This window comes from Anser brachyrhynchus (assembly GCF_964034855.1).
Source record: "Anser brachyrhynchus genome assembly, chromosome: 6".
Lineage (NCBI taxonomy): Eukaryota > Metazoa > Chordata > Aves > Anseriformes > Anatidae > Anser > Anser brachyrhynchus.
The window spans coordinates 11,281,724-11,307,795 of NC_137700.1; the positions used below are offsets into that span (position 1 = coordinate 11,281,724).

Consider the following 26,072-nt stretch of genomic DNA (forward strand, 5'->3'; position numbering starts at 1 on the left):
CCATAAACATAGAAGAATGGGCTGAAGTATCTGAGTTAAAAGGCTTGTTCAAGATGCTATCTGTGTGCTGACTACAATTGCATGGGCATATTAAAAGAAATCAGATTTTCCCGTGGAGGTGCTTAACAGAGCAGCCTGGCAGGAGTTTGGGCTTTGATCTTGCTGCTTTGCCCTGGTGTGTGTGTTATGGAGGCACCTAGCCGTCTTTTCACCTCTGGGGACATGAACTGTTATTTTTGATGTCTGGATGAGTGATGTTCATGTTCTTACCATTCTTCGTAGTTTTTGTTTGTTTTAATGTTTAAATTTAGTGCTTTATTATTTTGTGTTTGTTTTCACATGGCTTTAAAATCTCTGTTATATTGGGATCTAAAAGCCATTGTTCAAATGAACAAATAAGACATTTACAGCAGGCTCCTCCACAGTGCAAGAATTAACAATGGTGGAAAAGGTTTCCTATATAAAATTAATTTCTCTGTGAGGAGTCTGCTTGCTCATAAATTTTCATTTACAGTATGTGGAGCACAATGTTTTGCCCTTTATTTACATAAAGGGAAGAAAGGTGTTCTATCTTTTCCAGAAAACACTTGACTTTTAAAAAGAAAAATTGGACCACCCAGTTTACAATATGAATGAAATAATCCTTCTCTCTCATCATTCTTTGATCGTGAAATTGTCCTTATTTTGGAAGGCATTTAGGTCTATGCTTATTTTTTGAGACATGCTTATTCTCTTTTGCATATTGTAAGTAAAGATGAGTTGTTTAAGTGCATTCCTGAATCAGAACCTTAATGCTAATCCTTCAGTCACTGCAAAGAATAAATGAGGGGCAAAGACAAAGGGCCAAATTAAAATCAACGAGATCCTATTCAGATGGGCTCTGCTTCAGCAAGCACATATCTAATTATAAGCAGACAAGTAGGCTCACTGACGTCAAAGTTAATTAAACTGCTTAATTTTAGGCGCATGCTTAAATTCTTTGCTGAATCAGTATTTTTGAGCTAACGAATAATTGGACAGGATTGCTGGTCAGAAGCATGATTTTTGTGGATAGGAAGGAATGTCAACTCCTGCTTTCCTCCATCAGTTCTTCTGAGGTCATCTTCCTGCTGGCATTTTGAGTGGCAATGGTGAAGGCGTTAACGATATCATTAATATGACACTTGGATCTCAGTGATTTTTAAGGCACCTTTCATCCATGCAGTATGGCAGGATTGTGCCCAACACAGTAATGTTTCCAGGTTTGTTTGTTTTTCTGATGCTAGCCTTATGAAATGAATCCCTTTGCCTGGTCTCTGAAAGCCAAATTACTAACTCATTTTCATAACAAAATCAGAAATGAAGCATGGAGAGAGAAGTACTACATGAAGAATGCCTGTCATATATAAGAAGCTTTTATTCCTTTGGTTGCCTGTGTTGTTTATTTATGATGTCATAAATAAATAACCCATTATTTGTTGGCCTTGAATCATTAAGGGCCTAATAAGAATTTCCCCTGTAGGAATACAAAGGACAACATGATATGTCTTGCACAGAAACTCACATGTGGGAATTTCAGCAATGTTTCGTAAATGAGCTGGGGCTGGTTGTGAGCCTTTAACTATGCTCCCTGCCTAAATAACACAGTAAAGTTGCCCTAGTGTACTAGCAAGGGATTAATCAGAGAGGTGCACTGCAAAAGATCAGATTTCTTCCACTTGGTAAAATTCAAGCCATGGGGATTTAAGGGCTGCAAAGGAAGTTAATAAAGTTATCAACAGCAATTAGTTCAAAAAGGAAAAGCAGGTAAGAGAGCTAAATAAATCTAGACTTGTGTTTTAAAACCTACTCAACATTTTGTTCATGTGTATGTTATCTTCTAATCGTTCTTTCCTGGTAATTGCCCAAGTCTACAGCTTAAAATTAATCATCTTCCTTTAGATACCAGAGAACAACATGCATTCATTTATGTATTCATATCTTTATGGTTTAAACAACAATAACAACAAAACAGCAAATAAATAGCCTTCCCTCCTGATAACTTCTGCGTTAGTTTCATCAATAGTGACTGAAAGCAGTTTCCTTTTGGAAAAACGCTCTGTTACCTTGCAGGCTGCCTTCATGAAGAGTCGCATAGGAAACAGTATTTGTCCATATCACATAATTTATTTCGAGCCGGTTAGCAGCGATGTTTGTAGTCTAAAGTAGCATGATTTGTACAGGTGACTTGTAAGTGAAATTACAGCTTCAGTTTGACTTGGTTACCTTTGCTAGGTAAGGTGAGGAGCAAGGGAGCAGCTGTTTGAACAGTGAATGAGAATCTGCTCTCTAATGAGAGAGCGCTACTGCCAGTAGCAAAGCATAAGGTTTCCTCTGTTTCCTCCTCTCTCCCATGGCAGCTCGTCATCCTGCTACAGGTCAAGAGTATAACCCGTAGCGAGTCAGATCTGCTGCTGTAACTGCCCAAGTTGTGTGCGTGGTATTATAGGAGGCAAACAGCCTTGCAGGGGAGAGAGAAGCTGCTTGAAAGCAGATTGCTGCTGATGAAGAATTAGTGTGGCCAGGAAGTCTCTGAAATCCAGGTCCAGCCAACGTTGGTGAGCCTGATCTAAGGGATCTCCTATCTTCAGAGGGAGATCTCTTCTATCACAATAAAAGTACAATCCCAAAGATACGATACCACTGGTGAGCTTGGAAGATGTGAGACAGGCAAGCATTTGTTTTGCTGAGATACTTGATATTAACTCCATCTGTGTTATCATTGCTACAATACTGCGGGGGATTTGTGAATGTTGTCCAACAAAAACAAACAACTACCACCTTCCCCAAACTTTTTATGCTTTAAAGTTGTAGTCTTAGTTTTGCTAGCAGCCCAATTATTGAATTTACGGCCAAAATATCTCAGCATTAAATCCCAGGTTTTATCTTTTCACATCAGCAAAAGGAAGTGTCCTGCATGCTCTCTCTTGGTCACCTTGCTAGCAGATGCTTCAGCCGTTAATTTCCAATGACTCCATTGTAACCAGCATACTCCAAAAATTGAAGGTAAATATGTATATGTGGCATGATCCTTTTAACTTATGCTTGTCTTTGGGACTTCCCTTTCTACTGCTATTTTTGGTTGTTAGTGTGCATCATGCAAGCAGCTTTCCTGTGATGGCACTATAAATCATCTTTTTTGCTGGATATTGTCTCAGCCAGTTAAGTAGAAGAAAACTGCAGGCCCGAATAGTGGAGGTTTGCCCATCTTCTGGTGTAAGGTACTCCTTGATTGCATTTCATGTGTCTCCTGAAGATGCTGATGTAATTAATTTAAGCCAGGATATTTCTGTATCAATTTTCTGAGATTTGTTTCTGTGGAGTTGCATCTCCATATTTTGCATAGTGAACAGCATCCAAGTGTCAAACTAGATTCAAAACACTCAGCTTAGTAATAGAAGGATCCAAGTGGGGAATGGTCATTTATACCTAAAGGTTGTCTAAATAGGAGGTTGCCATAAAAGCCGTAATAAAATCACCTAAATGGGCAGATTTAGTTATGACCGGAGCACACTACTGCATGTCTTGAGCTACAGCTGGGACTGTAAGAACAACACAAAGCTCTGGTCCTGAGCGCTTGTGGCACGAAACCAGCTGAAGCGTACGTACATGCAGGGTATGAAGTGCTGCTTTGTTGATAACTGACTTTCTCATCAAAAAGGCTAATCGCATGTTCTTACTAGAGAAGCTAAAGTTGAGTGTCTACAGAAAGCATTGCTTTCTGACCTTTACAGCTGTTACCTCCAGGGCAGAGTGAAGCAGGATATTTGCCTCACTACTGACTGTGACATTTGTGTCCTAAAAATAGATCACTACAATCCTTTTGTGGTTCAGACTGGCACCCTCAATGGGTATGTAATATTCAGTCGGGTCCTGATTTTCAAAGGTTTCGGGTAGCTGGATGTGTCAGATAGAATGTTAAAGCCCCAAACTTGGGCCTATACGGTGAAAAAAATAAGAAGGAAAGTACCTTACAGTATTTTCATTTGCTGTAGTTCAGAAAATGTTTCCTGTGGAAGTCTTTGGCTTAAGCTGTGTGTGCTGAGATCAGAGATGATTAATCCACTTAGCGGATCCTTCAGCAATGGAAAGTGGCTGCACAAATCTGTGTAAACTAAGGGATCTTTTCCATCTCCTTGATTTACATAGTTAAGAGTTATTATGTTCTTAGCTACAAGCATATGGGGTTTAGTCTGCACCAAGACGAATGTCATAGCTTAATAGCACACTTACTATGAGTATTTTAATCGTACAAAATATTTACTCATACTTCTTATATTCTTTTGATGGTTTTATACTCTACTATAAACTGTTGATTGTATTTCAATTTTTATTTTTGAACATGCTTTGTATACCAAAATCAAGCATTTTAACGAATACATTTTATTTTCTGCTAGTTTTGATGGCTGTAAAAGGCAGTAAATCTGAATTTACGTTGGACTGCTGAAAAATGTAAATGTAAATGAAAAAGTTCATAATGCGTTTTATTTATTCTCCAACCAACCCTGTTATATTCTTCTGAAGCCATGCAAGCAGGTGTACCTATTTAACCAGATTCATGCTGACCTTCATGCAGTTAAGTACATCCATTGATATCAGTAGTAAATCGTTACATATGGGAGTTGTTGATCAGGGGAATATAAAGAATTAATTTTTACATCTGAGGAAACTTGTTTCAGTGGGATATTGAGCTTGAGCAACCTGACATGGTTAGAGAGAGGCTGGAAACCAAGTTCGCTCTCACTAAATCTGTTTGCCTACCTACATCTTAGATCACAGGTGCAATCATTTGAGGTCTTGGTAGTCCTTCAGTGTTTTCAATAACACTTCATCTGCTTCTGATGTTGGGAAGACATTTCCTTTCAGCATGCTGGGGGAGAACTGATGTGCCATTCCAGCTTTAAGCAGCACAAAGAGCTGTGTCAGATCCCTTCAGAAGTGCCAAGAAGACACAGTGAGAAGAGGAACCAGTAAAAGTACAGGTCCTCAGGGAAGATGTAGGTGGCATAGGGGTATAGTTCATATAGCTCAGGCAGGTAAACAAAAGCTCTTGTGTTGTTTCACCAGTCACCTGCACAGAGGACACTTGTAGTTGAAGATGTGTACAAATTAGCTGTGGGACTAACATTTTCTGCTTGCTCTTCATCTTAGAGAGCATTCGGCTTTTCTTTCAGGGATGGAGAGAAAGGAGAAGGAATTACTGTGTTCTTGAGGAGGTATGCTCATAACTTGAAACCCACCTACAGCTTCTACCTAACTGTTCTTTTAATGCTACAGGAAAACCACAGAAAGTCTGTAACTTTTGAGCTGAAAAAACACATACTTCACATTAATAAGCAATTTCCCACAATAAATTGCAATGGGAACTTTGGGGTTCTTCCGCTGGAAAGAAAGATACTAATTGTTTTGCCATAATAAAGTGCTTAATAGGAGCTACTTCCCCACATCCCCCTTTTCCAGGTCAGTGTGGCACATTCCAATTTGTGTTTGCTTCAAGGCACAGAAGGAATCCCTCATGGAGGGGGAGGGTGGTTTTATCACGCTCGGATGCGCAGACAGTAAGCCTTTTGCTTTCTTCAAATACCCCCGTTTCCGAGTGGTTGTGAGGATTCTGGATTTCCCCACACACACTCCAAAAATGCAGCATCCTTTGTTTTTCCACCACAAATGAACTGAAACCCATAATCTGTGTACTGAGCAGAAGCGATTAAAATAGTGTGGAACAGATGGTTTAAAAGCTGCCAAAGATTGAATCTTTTGCTATTTTGTTTCTTGGAACAATCACATTAGTTCCTTAGTCAGCTTTGAGTGGGCCATCATAACTCATGGGAGAAGAGACAAAATAGTTGTTTCTCTGTCTTGGGCTGCTCATTAATGGCAATTAATTCATTTAATCTAGTTTTTATTTTTTAAAGGTCTATATTTGCCATAAATTGAGGTAGCACATCATTTTCTTGCATGCCAAAATGGAAATTTTGCACAGGCCTTTTAACAGTCTTCTGCCTGCTTCTTGGAACTTCTGCTACTTGCGTTTGGGTTTTGTTCCCTGGAGGAGAAGGCCAAGTTCCAGTTTATAGTATTTAGAGAGTAAAGATACCACAGGGCTTCTAAATATGTTTTCTAAGTATGTTTTTCATGCTCAGGATGTGTGTTTGGTAATGCATACGCATCGTCCATCTCATGATCCAGAGACTTCTCATAAGCTGCCAGCATGAGGTGTGCAGTCCCTGCCGTTCAGAGGAGCAGATGCCTCGCATAAAAGGCTTAAAACCAGGGGACTTACAGATCATATGGGCTCTTATCCTCCCCAAAGCGTCTTGTGAAACTGCATTTTTATTTTTATTTTATTTTTTATTTTTTAAGCCATGGTCTGTAGTTCAGACCAAAGGAAAAATTCTTCTAGACAGCCAAAGCATGTCAGCTATATGAGTGCGTGTATTGCAGTAGGGTGCTCTGTGCTTGCCTCTAGTATTCGCTTCTGCCATGGTACCACTCCAGCATTTTTGTAGGTCGCAAATTCCGGAAAGTTCTTTTGATATTCCTGAGTACCAACAGTTGACTAGTGCTTGCTTCTATATTGCAGTTCTTTGCTTTCAGTGAGTAGATCAAAGAGTTTGGCTTTCTCTTAAGGAACATTTCAGGGATGTATTTTAAGACTTCAGAAGAAGATCTATTGGTCACTTCTGATTTTTATGACACTTGTGATTTTCTTTTTGTTGTACAAACTTTGCCTGACCTGAGCCTTTAATATTTCATTGTTCTGACCCTAATTAAATGTAAAGTTTTTGATAGTAATCTTCCTAGTGAAATAATATTATTTTTACTTATTTGATAATGCAAAAAATTGCCAACTTTTACATTCCAATTGAGAGATGAAATGTTGCCTGTCAATAACACACTGATAAATGACTTCTACAGAAGGGCACCAAAACCGAACTGCATTTGTATTTTTTATTTAAACATGCTTTTCATTTTGTTAAGGTTTATACTTCTGAATTAGAATTGTAATAACTGATTTCTGTAGATGATGCTCTGTTTAAGCAAAGCAATTTCAAAAACTTTAAGTCTCACCAAATGATCTGTAGAACTGAACCTCATGGCCCTGCCCTCACATTCTGTTTGGCCACTTCATTTTCCGCTGTCCTCTCTCACTGCAGCTCTGCAAGTAGAAGCAGCTCACTTAAACAGTTTTTCTTATCTGGGCTCTTAAGAACTTGGCTTCTGAAAGGTGTAACTAGAAATAAGGAGGCAGCCCCATTTTTAGAGAGTTAGAGATTTGGATTCTGGAGAGCCTGTCCCTTGGCTTTACTTGGTGGAAGACATTAGGTGTTTTATATACTACAGCTGTATTTACTAAGCAAGAGCTATTGCAATACACCTGAGACCCACTAGGACTGAGTAACATTTCATCTTCTAAATATTTACTCCATTTTCCTTTGTTTCCCTAAGGGATTAAAGGCTTGCTACTAAATTGTTTTTGATTCTCTGTTTTTTTCCTTGGAGGGATGAAGCGCCTCTTGTTGGTCAAACGACGGATGCTCAGTTAAAGGACTTAATATTTCCTAAAGTACCAATATTTTTCTAAGGCAGAGGAAGGCAAATGGCGGGGAGAACAAGGATTTTGATGATTCACTATTAAAACTTCTGGTTTTGTTTATTTTTTTTAATTCTCCTAAGTACACAGTCTAGGAAGTGACATAATTGCATACACTTTTAATTTCCTCAAGGCTCTGTGTGGTCTCCATCCAACTTCTCAGATGTTGGCTACAGATGTTTTTAAATCGCTTCCTCCCAATTAAACATCTGCTCTGAAGTGACAAAGTGTAAGACCGCATATGTCTGAAAGGCCAGTGTATGCACAAACAGTTTTTGTTAGTAGATATAACAGAAACTTTTTCCCTTGCCTCGGCTTTTAATGCACAGACGGTGAGAAATTGCTCTGCTTATTGAACTCCATGGGGGAGACAGAGTGGTGGTTTTAAGTATGCATTTTAAAATGTGCTGCTTCTTGTTGGTCTTCTGTGAAAATCTTTCGGATGTCTCTTACCAAGAATGTCACTTGCTGAACTATGCAAGGGTTATTTGCTGTCACAAGTGGGGTCGTCTCAGAGCAAAAGTGGTGTGAGATGATCTGGTGACTTTACTATTTAGTTGGAGGGAATGTAATAAAAAAAAATAGAACGTGGCTGTCATGCCAAATTAGAATTCATGTGGCCAGTCTCATCCTTTGATTATTCAATGGCTGATGGAGTGAATGTATGCAAGAGACCAACTGACTGAGTAAGTAGTAATAACGGTACTACATTTGGGGGCAGAAAAATAGGAGAAATGGTATAAACATATTTTTGTTTTGGATGACAGAGTTAAAATACTGAATATCAATGAGTTTAGATTAATATTTTTCCTTGACTTCTTCAGAAACACATTTCTTTTAATCTTTATGTTATTCTGTGGGGGTGAAACCAACAAAAAGCAAACCAGTGAAGAAAAGCTTTTGCAGATAGAAATGTAGCAATTTTGTACTTAATTCATCTGCTGACAAATTAACTTGAATTAAAGCACGTATGAGGGGAGTGTATGTGTTTGTGTATGTTGCTGACACTGTGGTGGCGTCAGATGATAAGATTCTACAATGTGTTACTTCTTCTGTTGCATCTCAGTCTGCTGAAGTGAAAATGGTTTACAAAAGCATGATGACCCATCGCTTGCTATGTTGGTCCTGCTAAGTAACTATTTTAAGGATTTTTAGCGGGGGGGGGAAAAAAAAAAGGAATAACGTTCCAAATTACAGGTAAGGGATAATATTTCAGAGATGCAGCCTTCTGATTAAGAGCTTGCTGTGTATTAGATGACAGACGTTAAGTGAAATGTTTTCAGAACTACCGTGTTTCTCAAGCAGAAGCCCTAAGCATGAAGTTCTGTTACACTGTGGACAGTTGCAACATAAGCAAAAGATTAGCAACCTGATTGAATATCCTGATTGGAAACCTGATTGAGAAGATCAGCAACCTGAAGGACTGAACAAATTTAACTAGGCAATATCTATTTTAAGTCCTTCTATGTCTTGATCAAAAACAATTTCAGAGAGGCTGAATTCACGGTAACAAATATGGTGAAGTAGGCATGTGAGCTGAACAGTGACCAGTGCCCTCATTTTGTGTATGCTGCTGCACAGCTGCCGATGGTAACGAGATAACCCAGTTCTTATCGAAACCCAGGCCATAGAAAAAGGCCACTTAACCAAGTCACCTGGAACTCTCTTGGTACAGTCACATCCTTGATCATAATGATACGTCTTTTTAAAAGGAAAGAATATATTACTCCTAGCCTTCTTAAATGTATAATGTTTGCTTTTTAAACATGTGATTAAAAACCTTAGCTTCTAGCCTTAGTCTGTTCGTTATTAAATAGCTAAATATTGTTATAGCAAGTGCTGGCAACACTTAAAAGTGTTTTTTCTCCCAAGAAGGTAACTTCATCTGACTTAGTCATTGAAGAAGAAAGTGCAGAAAGCGTATGTTTTTCTGGTGACCTGATGCAGTGGTGCTTGGTTGCGGTGCTGATGTTACTCACTTGTGCTGTCAAAGGTCCAAGTGATCAAGAGATTGAGGTCAGTTGTGTTGAGACACTCAGCACAAAAAGTGAAAGTCCTTTTCTTGAAGAACTTGTAACTGAAATTGGTAGAAAGGACAGAGGGAAGAAGAGTTCAGAGTAATGCCTTTAGTGACAGACGAACAAAAAGATTTGTCTGCTTTCACCATCAAGGAGATACGCATGAGAGAGACCATTGGAGGATTCTAGGAGGTGGGGTGGCTGTTATCAGTAAGGCTGTAGGGAAGCCAGTTGTCCCATGGGAACTGACTGCCCTGTGTTAGTACCCAACCTCAGGGCAAGGTGACCTCCTCACCTGCTGCCTCTTACGTACATCCGCAGTACCTTCCCTGTTGGCTCAGTTATTCCCTAAAGTAAGGATAGGAGATGAACAGTGGATTTGCTGTTATGCACTAACATAATCAGTTACATTAATGTGTTGAATCCCTCCCAAACTGGGCTTGAATGGCGACATAGTGACTTCTTTTCTCTTCTCCATTTACTCTATTTGGAAGTGCAATCAGTCGTATTAAAGGTCGGGAACTGCTTTTTTCATAAGCTTATGGACAAAAATGCCTTCTTTTCTGTGTCTGTTTCTTTCCTTACAACACAAAATGGAAAGTGTGCCAGGTTGCTTGGGAAGGTTTAGTGTAATTTGCAGGAATTCCCCATGGGGCCGTGTCTCCAGAGCACGCCTCCATCTCGAAAGCTTTTTCTTTCCCATGCTGCTGCCTCCCAGCTCTGCCCTCCTGAATACGGTTGCAGCCCCTCTCCTTCAAAGGACACCACTTGGCACTCCGGTAGTTAAATTTGGGAGTTGTAGGAATGAGTGGATTTTCCTTAGATTTGCAGTCTGCGTTTGAGCTTCCTTGCTGGCCTGCACAGCAGTTGACACAGCCATCCTCAGCGATATATAACCAAAGTGCAGAAAGGTTCTTTTCCCACACCTTTGTTCTTATCTTTGCATCCTCCAGCTTGGAGGATGACTACTATCAAAGAACATTGCTACTTAAATACCAGTTCTTTAATCTGATGTAATTATTTAGAGAATGTTTTAATGTTTTTGACAAAGTCAGTTGTCTCAGTCAATACTTTGTCTGAGAGTAACATAAATATTTTATAAGAATCAGGTAAACTGTTCCACATTTTAGTAGATTAGTAGGTTATTACTTGCCTTCTTGTGGCATTCCGTAGGGATTTGTGTCTTTTTTTCCTACTGAATGTCCATAAATCATGTTTGCTTTTATATGAGGTGTGCCCAAGTCTAAGAATTTAGTTGCAGTTTTGATGCAAAAAGTTAACAAGTAGTACTGTTTCTGTTCTGAGTATATACTAATCTTCATTGGGTCTCTGGGCAGTAGTATAACTAGTGATTAGTCATAGGAATATTCATTACATTGAACCTGTATTACTTCAGCCTAGCTGATGTCTCCCTGTGGTAATGGTGATATTTAAAAGACAAAACAAAACATTGATTGATTTGATTTGAATTTGATCAGTGCTCTGCTGATTGGATTTGTATGCTTACTTCCACAGTGTAGAAACTACATATATATGTGCTTTCTGCTTTTGTTTTTTAACTAACCCCAAATTGAAGGGCATTTCATTTTTCTCCTGGCTGATTTGCTACTTTGTTCTGGAACCCACATTCAGTGAGATAAATTAGGTTTATCACAGGTTAGAAAAACTGTGTGCATGTGTATTTTGTTTTGTTAATACTGAGGCTGGTGGAGAGAGCAAAGGCTGGCAGAGGTGAACTAGGTTAGAAATCTTACCACGTGTAATTTGCCCTGGGAGCCAATAGAAGAATTAAACAAGAGTCATTACCTATTCCCAGCCTTCCTTTTTTTTTTTTTCATGGAGAAATTGCTACCAAAAATGACGAAAAGCTAAAGAAAGTCCTGGTTGCTTTCATGAAGAACCCAAGAAAAACTCTGTGTCCATAGAAAATTGTGTTGTGGACTTAGAGTAGTCTGCTTAACAGTGCACCAGGAGATTGTTTGCAGCCAGTAGTATGTGGCATGGGACTGGGATAACAAAAATGATACATTAAGGGTCTTTGGATAAGATGGGATTCTTTTGGAGAAGATGGGATTCTTTTTCTCCCATCCTCCTCTTTCCACAGAAGTAAAGAATAAGTGGTGAGGAACCAGCTCTGTATTTCCCTCCATCTTTTTCCCCTTTCGTTCAGGATCATGAGAAGACTCCCAAATGCATTAGAAGACATGTAAGTCTTCTAAACTTGCTGAGGCAGTCGTTTCTCTCTTCTAAATGATAACGCTACTGAGGAATGGTATTGAAAAGTACTCATTAACCTTCCTGTTCCAGTTTTGTGAAGCTGGTTTCCACTTCTCTCCCCTCTCTTCCAATTCTGAGAGGAGTTTGACAGACCCCTCTGATTCTGATCTGATCCAAGTGGGGAGACTTAGTTCACTGAAATTCACTCCTTCAGCAGAGGTAAGGGCTGCTATTAAATCCCAGAAAGGGATGGCAGATGAGAGTGGAGATAGCACTAGAATATAAAACCTAATTTTGACTGGACTATAAATTTTACAATTATAGGCTTTCACCCACAAGTATGTCTTCAAAAAAAGGTAATGGTGATTCAAAGCAAGAGAAAGGCAATTTGGAGAGGACATTCTATGCATGAGAAACTATAAATGGTTTTGATGAGATCTCTGGTGGTGTAGGATCTTTGTCTTTCCTTCTGAGAGCACATGCCTCCTGGAGGTGTAGTATCTCTAATCCCACGGTATAGAAGCTATTTTTTAAGCATGAGGCAGATTGTTTTTTCATTTGAAGTACATCTGTGTAAATATGTCGTCTATTCTTTTTTTTTTACATCTTTTTACAGAAGATTTTGACACAAGTCATGTTAAAGACTGCACAGGGTTTTCCAGACAGCAGTCCTCCAGGCCAAGATAAGTGGTCTGCAGAGTAATACTAAAGCATATTAAGCCTCATTTAAGTAACCTGCCAGCACTTTTTAATTTAAAATGTTGATGATAAAGGTGGACTAGTCAGTGAATAGTTTGGAGAGCTGACAGTGACTGGTCAAAAGTTTGGAGCTGTGGTGATACAGGCCACAGTTCCCAAAGCAGACTAATGATTTGTGGTTCCTCTGGTCCTGGGTGAGCAATTAGAAGGATGTTAAAGGTGCTTAACTTTTAGCTGCAGGAAATTGAGCACTTTAGAAAATCATACCCAATTATGCTTGCTCAAATTGAGGCATCCAAAATTTTAATTTCTTCTGAGAGTCTTAGCCAAATTATAGTTCCTCATTTAAGTCAGTCTCGCTGTATCTGAACTTTCACTTCAGCTTTTATACTTAAAGATGAGATGCTTCAGTGTGTATTTTGTAAATACTTTAAGAAATTAAAAGCAAATAAGTGTTTAAATATACAGTTGTCTGGTTAAGCTTCCAAAAAATATGTTCATCTCTAATGTTCACTTCCCAGTGTATTTAAATATGAAACAAAAAGCAAAGACAAATTTTCGGCTTAAGGGAACACGCAAAATTCTTCTGTATTTGCTTTGAATGCTTCTTTAGAAGTATGTCCTCATCGAACTACCCATCCTTAAGCTTTTCTCTTGAGCTGTTCAATTCTCAAATGTTTCAAAGGTGGATAGTTTGCCAGTCTAGGCAATGGGTTGTATACACTGGACAGAAAACATGATCTGATGAGTGTTGATTAAAAAGAGGGCAGTTCTCCTCATTCACAGTGGAAAGTTCAAGGGTTCTTGACTTGATCAAGCTATTCAAAAGCATCTTGTACGGACAATATTCCTTTCTGGTGCCTGTATATCATCAAGGCAATGCTCTTGCGTGAAACCCTCCACGCAATGTTGCAGGAGAGAAGTAAGAAATAGTGTTAAATACTGATGGATAGTTTCCAGGTTATAGAGTAATGTATATTTTCACAGCTATACTGTTGATGCATGTTCTAGCAGAATGTAAATTATTTAACAGATGGATGAAGTTATTAAAATTTTTGAATGGTGAACTTTAGTATTTTTCTATATTCAGATACAGAAAATGTGTTTTGGGGGAGGAGGAACTTATAATCATCTTTGCTGTTTTATGAATGTAGAAATTCATTACATTAAAGAAACTTCTTAGTCTTTGTCAAACTCCCGTGTAAGATTGTACCTTATGTTAGATTTCCTATGGCTGTCCACAACATATTTCTCATCACATCAAGGAAATAGGGTTTTTTACATTTTCTTTTGGAGCTTATTCCAGACAGTGAACGGTCTTAATTTTAACATCTTTCTCTTGCAATTTTTTTCCTCATTTGCAAACACCTAAACCTGTTGTTATTGTAGGCCTGAGTAGATCAAGCCTGCAGTATATTGGCCAAACTGACCAGCATTGAACATACTTTACCACTGTTTCTGCTTTGACCGTCTTAAGTAAAGGTGGAAACTGTACATTTAACTTACCATGGGTAGTTTTCAGTAGTCATAATAAATTTTATTTCAATTTAGGGAAAATATAGATGTTACCTTCTAATTCTGTTTCCTGAATTAAGTCTAGTTACTAGAAACTCCACAGTAGTTAATAGTTGTTGGATGTACACCATTCTTTTATCACAGCACTGAGAATTAAGAACCATTTTAGATTAAAGTTCATCTCTTGGAAAGAAATTCTCCATAGTGAGGTTCTGAAAAACCTCTTTAATTTGGTATTTATACCAAAGGGAGCAGGTCCCCCGTGACGACTGGTGATTCTTCTCAAATAATATAAACCTTCGTGGAGAGAGGCTCTGAAAGAGAGAGAAGGTAGTTTGTTAGTGGTACAGCACAATGCAGCAGAGCCTGAGACGGTGACAACAAACCTAGCTCTGGATTTAGAAATGGGATAGTCAGTAGTGAGGTCCCCAGGCTACTGATCCCTGGCAGGAGGAAGGTTTACAGTCCCTCTTGCAATGGGATGAGAACAGTCCTGTATGACTTTGGGGGCTGAAGTCAGTACCACAGGGCAGTACAGCCTGGCAGCATGGGAGCATATCAAAGGCTCGTGGCTCTTTGCAGCACATTTTATTGTAAGGTGTAGACATGCTCTTCATCTCAGAATAGACTAGGTCCATGCTAGAGATCCTCCAGTAAAATAAAGCCTATTTGTATACGTGCCAAAAGCCCTCTTTTAGTGAGGTTGTGTAATCCCTTAATTGTAAACCTAATTTCAATGGGTAGCCAATATAAGCAACATAAGGCATAACCCATTGCCAGCATGAACTGTGTCTAGGCTGGTAGGAGCTGCCAGTACAGCTTTCCTTCATGACTGTGCTGCTAAATACTTTTCAGTGCAGAGCAGGTCTTAAAGATTTTCAGCCACATTCAAAGAAATACATATACTGCTTTAAACAAACAGGCAGAATTAAGATGGTAAAAACAAGTCTGTGCTGCGCGTATAGGATTTTTGGTAGGATTGTGCTGGATATTTATTGGCAGCCTCAAATTGAGGGATACTTCTTTGATGTGGGGCAATAATATGTTTTGGTAACTTCATGTTCTGCTCTTAGCTTCTCTAACCCACAGGCCATGGTGCTTTAAAATGAATCACAGTTTAAGAAGGATTAGCAGATCTTCATGAGTCCCTCTATATCTATATATAGATATATAGTTATCTTTAGTTCGCACCCTTGTGCTTTGTTTTGATCTATTGTATTTCCATGATTTTGTTTGAGAAGACATGATTGTGTTACATATAAGGGAGGTGCTTCCCAAATCTTAGTAACAGTTGAAGGGTTAAAAATCTGAGGTCCTATTAATGTAGGGAAATGCTGACACAAGTTCTTCAGTCCTTTTCCTGACAGAACACCCATCTTTAATTTGCCTGTCTCTTTACCCATATAACATTGTACATCTGTCCTTGAAAACAGCCCTTGCAGCATGAGCATAGCCAGTGGAGTCAATTTAGCAAAGTCTGTGTCCTAGCAATGCAGGCAGACAGCCTGGAGCTACGACTTATAATCAGCTAAACAGGTATATGAATAATTACTAAAGATAGAAGCCTCTGCTAATTGCTGTTTTTAATCTTGTTCTCATAAATTGTTACAGAATTATTTCCCCCAGCAGCAACATGTCAAAACGAGTATTTTTTTTCAGATTCTAAGTAATCTAGTGGATTTTAGAACATTTTTAGTTTTAAGAAGATCCTTGCTAATATTTAAGCATATGCATACTCCCTGAGAGTATTTTAATGAATCCACTTTAAAGCTCTGTTCCACTGCCAACATGGTGGAAGGAAACACTGCACTGAAAAACAGCGAGGCCCAAAGTATTAGGAGTTGGCTGAGACTAGAATCAGACAGTTCCTGAAAGCAAAAACTGTACTGAGCTGTTGTTTTTCCTAAAATGATTGCTTAACAAAATGTTTCCTTGATATATCTGAGCAAAACCACTTTCTTTTCAGACCATTTCCTTTCTTCTGCAATCACTGTATATTTGATGATCAAAACAGACAAAACAATAAAGATCCCACTAGTTCTGTCTTGTTGTTTCTAATGCAGTAATCCTCCACAGTAAGTGGGAAAAATTAAGGGATGCTCTTAAGAGATTGATTAGGGTTTAGGGGAAGAGTGACAGTGACTGCATTTGGTCTTCACCAAGAACGTTTTGCCTTATTAGGCTACTTTGCAAGCTAAACTGTACTTTATCTCACAGCCCTCTAAAAATAACTCAGTATGGCTTTCTGGCAGATTGATATAAAAACTGTATGATGACGGTACATGGATTTGTTTAAATACAAAGCTAGAAGCATGAGCTGGACTCCGAATGATGAATGCCTTTGTATTCCAGAGTGGAAGCTTTCCAAGACAGTGATGCAAAGCCACCAATTTGTAACTTTTCTTTTAATCTGTAACTTTGGATTTTTATCTATTTATTTATTTATATAACCTCCCATATGTTGGATATGGCGTCATTAAAAAGTTACATGCACTTTTGATGGCTTTCTAGACACTGTGATGGTTTTGGAGAAAGTGACGTTCAGTGTTGGGTTTGGAGTTTGAATTACAAAAATATACTGCATCTCCACTTTCTCATTTGAATGCTCTCAAAGTTCACTTGTAGCATAGAGAAAGGGCCTTGCCATTAACTTCCTGATGTACAGAGTGCAAGTGCTGTGGACAAGGAAAGATATCTCTTCTTTTTTATTTATGTCCCATTCAGGGTGTTTGTATGACATATTCCTTCTCACTACTGATACCTTCCATATTTTAGCAGGTTGTTTTTAACATGAAAAAATACAAATAAAGATAAGAATTTTAAGCAAATGGATAAGGTTCCCACTAAAACCCCTTTTTGGATGAGGGGGACCTCAGTGAACCTGGACACACAGGATCAGACGGAGGGAAGGATGCTGTGAATTGAGGCACTCCCCAGAAGGCCCTGGCAGCCCTGCTCACTGCACTGCCTCGCGGGCTGGCGTGGAGGAAGAAGGAAGATAAGGGCACCTCTAACCTAGAAAGAAGAATTAAAAGAAAATAGTCCCTGAGATTGAGTATGTTCACGGAGGTTTTATTCTTTTCACATCCTAATGAGCAATATTGATGCAATTTATGTTTATGAAAAATATTGCTAACAGCCAAAATGGCACAAACTGTTTCAACAGTGCCAGGAAGAGTCCAGGACCCCTGGCAGGACTTTCACTTAGCAAGCTTCAGCTTCCTTTACTCCTCCACATCCCTTCAGCCCTCCACAGGCTCACAAGCTGCTGTTCTGATAGTTCGCTGCCTTCTCTCACTGAAACCTGATTAGCCTGCTGTCTCCAGAGCTGCCTCCTTATCCCTCTTAAACAGCTAACCAGGGAGAGAGGAGGCTTAGCTGTAATTAACTCTCAGCCTGCCAGAAGTGGGGGGAGGTGTCAGCTACAAATAGCTACAAGTTCAACAAAAATAAATAGTTTGACTCCAAATACAATCTTGGGCATCTCAAAAGCAGCAGAAAAATACATTTTTATTAAAGTGCTTAGAAAAATGTTGTTAGCAAGAGAGGTAGGCTAATCCTCATTGCATTTGAAAGTCTTGCCTTATGTATGACAAAGTTTTAAATTCTTTACAGATCATATGAACCTGAAATATTAGTTTGAAATCCAAGGTATTAGTTGATCAGATATACCCCAAAGTGATAGCAGGCTAAAAAGTCTAAACTGCATGAGGAAAACTGGGCAGTTTGCAGACATCGTATAAAAATCAGTTTGATAAAAGTTAATGAAAAATATGTAACATGTTTTAGGAACTCACTTGATCATGCTGCAGCAAAACTTGATTTAGTATGGAAAGGTCTTTAATTAAACTCTATTTCTTTTTGATTTCCTAGAAGAGATGTCATGAACTCTAGCCCAAGTGCCAAAAGAGGCATTGAAAGTGAAGTTGAGCAGTGAAGGCATTTGTACTATGCTCCATGCATTTGGATGGGGCTATCTAAAAATTAAGACATCTCTGAAATTTTGGTTTCTGTATTATTTCAGATAAAACAATAAGACTCATCACAAAAAGCAGTTTTTAAAACATTCGTTAGCATTTGTAGCAAAATAGACCAACAGAAGGGAAGAATTTCATAAGTTGGGTAATATTTGTAATTCTTAGCCTCACCAGGTGGACAGATGGGTAGGTGTGGGCTGGGGCAGCTGCAAGAGCCGTGTTGCTGGTGACATTGTGCTGGAGACGGTCTAAACTGATGTCGTCATTGTGCAGTGATTTTTTTCTAGTTCTGTAAAGCATCTCTTCTGACTGTCATACTATATTACAGATGTGATTTTTTCCTTAGAGTACTGTCCTTCATTCTTTATTTCTGCATGGCTTCATTACTTTTGTTTCTGTTTTCTTTAAAAGCATAACTGTGAAGAGAACCAAAGAGACAAAAATGATGAATGTGGCTTCATTCTGTAATTCTGTTCTTTTTTTCCATATTTCATTGTAATTGTATAGATCTTTTTGTTTTCCCGCACATGGTAAAGGCATTTAATCAAGAAAAGGAAGGAAGGGAGGAAGGAAATAGATTAGAAAGTTGCAGCACTGCATATTATTAGATGGTTTTAAGGAAGACTTCTTTTTACAAAGATTATAGCAATTTACAGATTCTTTTTGTTTTGTTGTTTTTTTTTTTCATTACATTGCTTACAGGTCTATCCTGAACCATTGCTTAAGTATGAAGGAAAGTTTTTTTATAAGGTGTTAGGTAACAAGGACATGAGGATTTCTTTGGTCTTGAAAGGTAAATAGGACATAAATCTCTTTCAGGAGGTGTTGAGTGTTTCAGACCAAATGCAACATTCCAGTATTTTCAGGTATGTAGTCCAGATCAGAGGGTGCGTCAAAACATATAGATAGCAAGGGAGCATGCAGACAAAGGTTATGGTCACGGAAGAGAGCAGGAGAAAAGGAAATGCTGTGTTAACAGTTTGTAACTTTTCTACCTTTTTCTTCTAAAGCTTTATGGAGCAAGTGACCAAAGGTTAAGTACTCTAGTCTTAGAATGCTCTGCAATGGAGACTTAACAAGACTTTGACTTAAACAAGAAACAGGACTAAACCATATAAAAGAGTCTTCATTTATTTATTTATACATGTGTGCATGCATCCCAGGTTTTCCTCTCACACCTGTCTTCTGGAAGGAGTTGGTTTGATCCTGGAAAAGTGGGTTATGCATGAAAGACACTTGATGTGGAGTCAAAGGGTTTTTTTATTTTTTATTTTTTAAGTACATTGTTGCCTTCTGACTGAGATGCAGCCCTGTGATTTATAACCGCTTCAGCTGACTCAGCCTACTGTGAAATATTAGGAAAAATCCACAGCACCACTGATCCATGTATTCTGTGCATTTCAGCTATGTAATTGTAAGCCTTCTAAAGAGTTTTTTTGAATCCTTTGAATCAATAGTAAAATATATACATATCCAGGCAATTAATTCTTGGTCAAATAACCTACTCTAGATAAACGTTGTAAGGAACTACCCTGCTGTGTTCAGCAGTGCAGCTAAACTCTGATGAATAAAGATTGGTCCCCAAGATAAACCTTTAAATCTTTGGTCATAGAAAATTTGCATTGCTGAAGGGTTATATTATGACTCAGTTGGCAATAACTGGTATTACAGCTCCTTGAAGAGAATTTCCTTACTCCTTATGTTTTTTCTCTAAACAACTTTTTAGCTCTCTCCTCTGCACATCTCTTACAATGAAATTACAGTGGAACATGATGATGTCCCCCCTGTATTGTACAGTGGACGTGATACTAGAGCATCCAAATTAGGAATTTGATCTCTGCTCCTCTGCAGCCTTTCCTCCTTTTCCTCTAGGTGGTCTGTTACTTTATTACAGGTGTTTGTATTTTGTTCGTGTTTTGCAATATCTCCAAAGAGGGGCAAGGAGAGAGAGAAGCATGAATTACACCCAAAAGCTACGTCACTTGACCTAGGTGCAGATGAGCATTGTGCCACCTATGCTGAGCAAAGACTCCCAAACATAGATATCTGTCTCCTGTTGACCATAAAAATTGGTGTTCCTTGGGCATGCGGGTCTGTTGGACTATCATAACTTCAGAGTGGACTTCGAACTTTTTAAAAATAAACTTCCTGAGTGGGAAGTGTCTTGGTATGGATAGCATACACCGTGTGTATGTGGTAGTGGTGATTTGTTTCTGTGCTAAGCGGTAACTGGCAAGATTGGGATTTGTAAGGAGTCTGATCAGCGATGTGCCTAGGCATTGATGACATGCACTAAACAGAAAACACTACCTCCTATTTCCAGGTAAACGGGACTCCTTCGGCAATCTTTTAGCTTCTCACCTTAATCAGCAAGGAGTGGCCCAAATGAGTGTCCTCCCTTTTGCCCCTGTAGGACTGAATGATGCCCTGACCCTCATCCTCTGGTCGGTCAGAGCATTGCGCTGGCCCTGCAGAGAACGGGCTGCCCAGGGTCTGAGGGCAGATGTGCCTGCAGGCAGCGGGGTCTGTATGGCATCGGGAGCAGCACAAAGCACGGCCAAAGAGTTTAGTCTCCCACCTTAGCATTTAAAAGGTGCTTCCCCAGCACGGACCCGCTGCTCCCAGTAGTAGGTGTCTTTAGTGAATTTTCTTAATAGTTATCGCTGCCTGAGATAACCTTCCCTGTGATGTAATTTGACATACTGCTGTCATTGGGGCTTAAACATAGTAATCTTTAAAAATGATTGGGAATTTGCCCTAGAGAAAAAAATGTTATGTTTAATTTCTACAAATGATAAACCACTCCTTCTTCAAAATACTGTATGCTATGAAGTGTGATTTAATCCATTTAACTACAGAGCCTGATGCTTCTGACAACTGTGACTCAAATGTCATCACAGAAAGTGATATTTCAAGTGGCAGGGTGGGATTAGAAACCTGCTGAAGATTTGTCAAAGGAGAAGTAAGTACATAATTTTTAGATAAGTGATTTGTCTACTCTAAACCACTTCCGCTGGAAAGACAGGCAGCTTAAAAGAGAAACCTACACTGTTAGACTAGAAAGTGCATTTAATTGCAGAGGGGGGAAAAACAATCCTTTTACTTATGATGACAGTTACAGAGAAAAAAAGAAAGAAAAAAAAACTTAATACAATGGGGAACGTAAGTTTTCTATAGATAATTTTTTTCCCCTCAGAAAATAAGATTTCACTAAGTCTTGCATGAGGAAGGAGTCAGTCTTGATATTGAGGACCTCACAATTGCCTATACACTGTTGTTATTGTTGCTCTTTGTGGTTTTTGAGATATGAAATAACACCATAACAACTGTGAGAAAATTTTGTAAATGCAGTAAAACCTGAAACAAACACAAAAATATATGCTATGTTTATCTAGAATTTACGCAGTTATAGTCAATTATAAATTCCATTTGCAACCACGAAGTCTGAACTCAGTGCAGGTACCTTGCTGTAGGGAGTTTGGTCTTTCTTTGCATTATCAACATATACCTCTTAATGCTTTGCCAGTCCCAAATAACCTCCTCTAAAACTCATGCTATTTATCTATTCTGCCCGCCTAGCTGTATAATTTACATCTCCCTTAAGCATCCGTCCACTCTGAAAGGCCACAGAAACAGTTTCATGGGGTTCTGTACTTTTCTTGCGCGACCGAGTCTCAAATTTGATGAACTGGGATTGAGACGCCATTTTGTTTAACGGTTGGTTCTGTCAGGCCTGTGGGCCTGCCTTGGTTCCTGAGGATCTGGCTCAAGTCTTTGCCGTGTCGTAGGGACTATCCCCTATGGATAAAGATGCTCCGGGCCTAACACCGTGTTGGTAACACCTGTAGTGGGCATGTTGCGTCAGAACTCTTCCTTCAGCCCCATTGTGCAGCTTGGAGGTTGCAGAAATACCACCACGAGCCTGGTTTGCCATGCTGCTCGTTGCAATAGCCAACAGGAGAAAGCCATAGCCATGCTTGGCGGCCTGACCTGGAGCTGAGGCTGCAGGAGAGGAAGCTGGGAGGAAAGCACACATACCTCTTACTTGTTTGAAGTTGATTTGCTGAAGGAAAAAAAAACAAAAACAAACAAAAAAAAACACCACACCATGAAATCTGACAATGCTCTTTTGTGGAATCACTTTTCTGAGAAGAAGTGTTCTTTGATATCTGTGATAGTTCGCTGTTCCGATCTGTCATGTTGCAGACTCTGTCTGCTGAGGTGTTTATAAAGCAGAATTAAGTGACTGTAAACGTGGCAGGGAAAGCTGAGGCCATTTTTTAGCTGGAAGGAATTTTGCTGGATTGCCGGTATTTCTGTTTTTTTCCCTGTAGGCCTCCTTTCTCGTTGCTTGGGCTGTGTTCGCTCCCTTGCTGGGCCGTGCGGGCCGGCCGCCCGTGAGGAGCCGAGGTCCTGTGGGGAAGTGGCTCCATGCTGCAGGGGCTGGCAGGAAAAGGCTGGCTCTGGGCTGCAACTGCCCGTCCTCCTCCCAAGAGGAGACAGCTTTGTCACGTTGGCTTCCTGTTCCTTTTTATGTTTGGTGGGGGAGGTGTTCTCTTCGGTATCGTCAAAGGCCTTGCACCAAAGGTTTTAATGAAACAGGCTATGCTGCGGCACAAACTGAAATGTGGAACTTATGTAAAACTTGTGTGTAACTGAGGGAGGTGCATGGGAAAGGTGCTTGGTGGTGGGAGGAAGGAGCACCAGGCAGTGCTCAAGGTCTGGGCTCCAAACTTAAACAAAAACACACCAAAAAACAAAGCAACGAAGCAACCAAACCAAGGCTGTCTGGTATCCTGGTAACTCCCACCAGCAAACCACAGCTCTGTGCCGCCTGCCTCAGTTTCCCTGTCTGCGGGCAAAGGAGAACACTTGTTCTGTCAGGCAAGAGCAAGGCGATGAGTGGCCGGTTACCACCTAGGTGGTTAGCACTGTTGCAGCCTGCAGTGCCATCAGCAATAAACACACACCTGCTGCTTCACTAACAGGCTCAGCATGTCCAAGTAGACCCGTGTGTGGCCAGGTACAGACAGCCCCACGCAGGTACCAGCCTGGCCCAGTTAGAGCCCCACACAGGTACATCCTGGCCCAGGTACAGCTCAGCCCAGGTAGAGCCCCACACAGGTACAACCCAGCACAGGTACAGCCCCACGCAGGTACAGCCCAGCCCCGGTACAGTCCCACACAGGTACAGCCCAGCCCCGGTACAGTCCCAGACAGGTACAGCCCAGCCCTGGTACAGTCCCACACAGGTACAGCCCAGCCCCGGTACAGTCCCACACAGGTACAGCCCAGCCCAGGTACAAACCCACGCAGGTTTCCTGGCCCAAGCACAACTGTGCTGGGCGCCGCCAGCGCTGCTCCACTGCAGCAGCCGCTCTGGACGCTAATTAGCGTGCCTAGTTTGATGGATTTAGTCAACAGCATTCAGCAAACAGGGGAGGGGGGAAACAAGTGTGTAAGATTTTCCGAATCTAAAGACTTTTCAGCCTCGATGCCCTTAATGGTTTGTTATGCGGACTTGGACAAGTGTTGCTTCCAATTAATTGATCAAGGGGATTTATTTTAGTATTTTGGCTGCATGCCAGAGAGGGAGGCTTTGTCCTGGTGGTTTAAGCACCACCCCTCCTTGCAAGTTTGAAATGTGAGCTGCCTGCTGTTTTTTTTTTTTTTTTTCCTCCTCTCTCTGTTTCTCTCTCTCTCCCTTCCTTCTGGCAAAGTGGCTGTGGCTGCGTGTGTGCGCGCGTGTGTGTGTACGCGTGTGCGTGCGTGTGTATGAGTATGAGAGGAGGAGGGAGAGGTGTAATGGGAAAGCAAGAGATGGAGCACTAGAGGCAGAAAAGAAAACCATCAATATCAGTAACATGCAGCTGAGGTGAGATTTTCTGAGTGTTTGATTTTCTTAAAACCCTTTCAGAAGATTTAAAGCAGCCTTTTTCCATGCCGTCTGCTGAAGACGTACTCCTAAGCAATGTCATATGGATGCTTACATGTATATTGCTGTTTTAGGTCTGTTCGCGTATGTGTGAAGTTTTAAAGCTTAACCTGATTCTCTTTATTGTCTCTAGAGGGTTGTAGCTTGAGCACAAATAGCCTGTTGGCAAGTACGGTATGAGCCCATTAGCAAGACTCCATCTGTGATTGGTTTTGCCTGGAAACCGGGAGACAAGCAATGAATAATTGATGTGTGTTGTGCAGTAGCTGGACAGGCAAAGAGGAGAGAGAGAGGGAGAAACAGAGCAGGGTGCCCTCAGAGGGGGGAGAGAGAACAAGCTTGAAAATAGCTACTGGCTGCCTTGTGCTGAGATTAAGGCAACCCCGGCTGTCTTTGTTCTGCACTAGATGGTTTCTGCCTAGAAGTGCTTTCAGACATATGTGGCCTTTTTCTGCAGCAGAAGAGAGGCAGGAAAAAACAGAGGAGGGGGAGCAAAGGAAGACTAGTTTTTTTGAATGAAAGCTAACTTGTGGGTAAGTTGGTTTCTTCGGGGGGAGGGGGTGTGTGCGTGTGTGTACGTGTGTGTGTGTGTGTGTGTGTGTGTGTGTGTGTGTGTGTGTGTGTGTCAGCCTGTCCGAGTGTGTGTGTGTGCGTGCGTGTGGCAGCGAGCGGGTGCATTGTGGGTAAGGCAGTGCTGCATGTTGTCAGATGGAAACAGCAGCACCAGGGGAGGAAAGGCAGCTCCAGCAGGAAACTGGGACAGATTTGCATACAGTTACCGCTCGTTGTGTTTGCCCCTTGTGAGATTTTGGGATGCGAGAGGGAAATTCACATCTGGCTCATTTAACTGCTTTATGATGTTTTTATTTTAGAGGGTGAAATGTTTTTTCTTTTATTATTTTTTGCATGAGAATCTTGTTTATTTTACCTGCAATCATAAAACCAAAATGCAGCAGCAATCATCAGTGGTATTTTCTTCAACTTTAGCCTGCCTGGCACTGTCAAAATGTGATGTGCTGTTCTGTGAGCAGCAACGACAATCCTGCTGCCACCATTTCATTTTTGCTGTCTTTATAAAGACCTTGTCATGCATAACTCACAAACAGCGTGCGTCCGTGGCAAGTGGGTTCAAAGACAACTCCCAAGAAGTATGCGTGTCAGTGGCAGTCTTGGGTGTTTGAGATGACAAGTTTTTTGCCCCTTGTATTTACTAATAATAACTGTCTTGTTTATTTCTTTGCTGGTGTAAAAGCTAAAGAGATGATATAATTTGCATATGGTTTAAGGAGTTTTCAGAAAGTTTAAAACTGGTGATGTCAGAGTGGAAGTTGAGACTCCTACATGGTGCAGGGAGTGTTGTTTTTTTGTTTTAGTTACTTGATTTAAAGCAAGCAATAATTTTCACCTGAATAAGACGGTGCAGATTAATGTACTGCAAAAAATAAGCACAACAGATTGAGACGGCTTCAGTGTTTGCATCTCAGGTGTTTGAACCCAGCAAGCATCAACACCGTGGTTTGTTGGGGAAAGAGACTTGCTGTTGTAGATAGCAGCTCTCCCATCAGTAAAATCGCAGCACAAAGTGCAATAGGTTTTGTCTAAAGCACTGTCAGTATCAGATCCTGTGTCACTGAAGTCACTGTCAAAAGCAGCGCTGACTTCACTCATGTAAAACTACTTGACTCTGAGTTCAGGTGAGCCCTTGTGAAGGTCTGGCTGAAAATCCTGTAGTGCCTATGGACTTTGGATCGAATAGACACTTCATCTAGACAGAGCTGACTGGCTGAAATGGCCAATTTGAGCCCTCATTTCAGGCAACAACTTATCTTTGCTCAGGAAACTACAGAGGCTGATGTTGGTTGTGCAGATCTGCAGGTTCTGGAGAGAGAAGCTACTGTGCAGACAGTTGCTTTTAAGAAGTCGTGTCTCAGTAAGGTTGTGCTAACCAGGCAGTTGGGCTGGAATGACCTGAGAGAAGCAGGTAGTAAGGCCAAAACACCACCTGGAAATGGAAGTACATAAAATTCAGACCCAATTAAAATTGCTGTAAGTAATCCATTATTTCCTTTAGTTTTTCTGTAAGTTAGAACTTTATTGCA

At 40.3% G+C, this 26,072-nt stretch overlaps 1 protein-coding gene across 21 annotated transcripts in view; it reads left to right on the top strand.

The window, feature by feature from the left end:
• ZMIZ1 (zinc finger MIZ-type containing 1) overlaps nucleotides 1-26,072 on the top strand; it is a 353,591-nt gene that overhangs the window by 236,388 nt on the left and 91,131 nt on the right. For 2 of the 21 annotated variants that reach the window (XM_080598342.1, XM_080598345.1), the window contains exon 1: nucleotides 23,930-24,506. The exons of 17 other annotated variants lie outside the window; for them this stretch is intronic. The gene's annotated coding sequence lies outside the window, so the exon portion shown is untranslated. 2 more of the 21 variants (XM_080598344.1, XM_080598341.1) reach the window with 2 other exon arrangements.